Here is a 2,426-nt window from a genome sequence, read left to right on the forward strand (position 1 = left end):
CTTTACAACTAAAGGAACTAAAAAAAGCACAACAAACAAAGCCCAAAGGGAGTAGAAGGGGTAGAATAATAAATATTACAGTGGAAGTAAACATAAAAGAGCCTAAAAACACAATAGAAAAGATCAATAAGACCAAATGCTGGTTCTTTGAAAAGATAAACAAGACTGATAAGCCTTTAACCAGACTCATCAAGAAAAAAGGGATAGCTCTTTTTTCTTCAAGGAGGCGGTGGAGCAGACGCAGAGATGCAGATCTTTGTGAAGACCCTGACTGGCAAGACCATCACCCTTGAGGTTGAGCCCAGTGACACTATTGAGAATGTCAAAGCAAAAATCCAAGACAAGGAGGGCATCCCACCTGACCAGCAGCGTCTGATTTTTGCGGGCAAACAGCTAGAGGATGGCCGCACTCTCTCAGACTACAATATTCAGAAAGAGTCCACCCTGCACTTGGTGCTTCGTCTGAGGGGTGGCATCATGGAACCCTCCCTCCGCCAGCTCGCCCAGAAGTACAACTCGGACAAGATGATCTGCCACAAGTGTTATGTCCGCCTGCACCCCCGTGCTGTCAACTGCCGCAAGAAGTGTGGCCACACCAACAACCTGCGCCCCAAGAAGAAGGTTAAATAAGGCCCCTCCACCACCACCTGGGGTACACAGGGCAGCCTTCTACCTGAACCCTGTGACCCTGGGGCCTCAATAAAGTTTCTCTTTTGTTGACTGGAGCAGTAAAAAAAAAAAAAAAAAAGGCTTCGCAGGTGAATTTTAACATTTAACAAAGAATTAACACCTATAATTCTGAAACCTCTCCAAGGCCAGCATTAACTTGATTCCACAACCAGACAAAGACAAAATGAAGGGTAAAAATCATATATTATATCAATAGATGTAGAAAAAACATTTGACAAAATTCAGCATGCATTTATTATAAAACCTCTAAAAACTGAAAATAGATCAAACATACTTCAACGTAAAAAGGCCATAGATTACAAACCCACAGTTAACATCACACTCATGAGGAAAAGCTCAAAGTGTTTTCCTTAAATTCAGATACAAGACAGCAATGTCCTCTTTCACCACTTTTTTTTTTTTAGAATTACACATATTTATTTATTATTATTTTTAATATATCTTTATCGATTTCAGAGAGAGGAAAGGAGAGGGGGAGAGAGAGATAGAAACATCAATGATGGGCCGCCTCAAGCCCGCAACCCGGACATGTGCCCCCACGGGAACCGAACCCAGATAGCCTGGATCCTAGGTCAACGCTCAACCGCTGAGCCACGCCACGCCGGGCCTCTTTCACCATTTTTATCCAGTATAGTACTGGAGGTTCTAGCCACATAAATTAGACAAGAAAATTAAATAAAATGCATCCATATTAGAAAGGAAGAAGTAAAATTGTCTTTTTTTATAGGTAACATGTTACTACATAGAAAGAACTCTAAAAACTCCACCAAAAATTACTAGGACTGATAAATATATTTAGTAAAGTAGGACAATAGAAAAATAATATTCAGAAATTGTTTATATTTTTATACGCCAATAATAAATTATCAGAAAGAGAAAATAAGAAATCAATCCACTTGCCTCCAAAAAAATACGTAGGCAGAAATTTAACCAAGAAGGTAAAAGGTCTGTACTCAAAAAATAATAAGACAATGAAGCTACTAAAAGCAGGAAGCATATACCATGCTATGCTCATAGACAGAAATAATTAATATCATTACAATGACCATACTCCCCTAAGCAATCTATAGATTTAATACAATCCTTAACAAAATACCACTGGCATTTTTCCAGAATTAGAACAAGTAATTCTAAAATTTATATAGAACCTCAAAACACCCTACATAGCTACAGCAATCTTAACAAAGATGAACAAAGATGGAAGTGTCACACTGATATCAATCTATATGACAATACTGTAGTAATGAAAATGGCATATAATGACATAAAAACAGACACATAGATCAATGGAAAAGAATAGAGAACCAAGAAATAAATCCATGACTATATGGTCAATCAATCTATGACAAAGAATATATATTGGATAAAGACAGTCTATTTCATAAATGGTGTTGAGAAAACTTGACAGATATAAGCATAAAAATGAAACTAGACACCTTCTTACATCATACACAATAATAAACTCAAAATGGATTAAAGACTTGAATGTAAGACCTGAAACCATAGGACTTTTGGAAGAAATCATAGGTAGTAATATCTTGGACGTTTCTCTTAGTAATATTTTTTCCTACTATATCTCCTCTGACAAGGGAAACAAAACAAGAAAAAAACAAATGTGAGACTACATCAAACAAAAAAGTTTTACACAACAAAAGAAACCATGAACAAAATGAAAAGACAACCTACAGATTGGGAGAAGGTATTCATCAATGATAAAATCAAGAAGGGGTTAATAT

General features: G+C 36.7%; 1 pseudogene across 1 annotated transcript; it reads left to right on the forward strand.

Moving 5' to 3' along the window:
- The first annotated feature begins 210 nt into the window (after nucleotides 1–210).
- On the forward strand, nucleotides 211–705 carry LOC308561861 (ubiquitin-ribosomal protein eL40 fusion protein pseudogene; annotated as a pseudogene). Its single transcript has one exon. The product of its transcript is annotated as a ubiquitin-ribosomal protein eL40 fusion protein pseudogene (transcript).
- The last annotated feature ends 1,721 nt before the right edge of the window (nucleotides 706–2,426 follow it).

Source organism: Miniopterus schreibersii (assembly GCF_964146895.1).
Source record: "Miniopterus schreibersii genome assembly, chromosome: 9".
NCBI classification, from domain to species: Eukaryota; Metazoa; Chordata; class Mammalia; order Chiroptera; family Miniopteridae; genus Miniopterus; species Miniopterus schreibersii.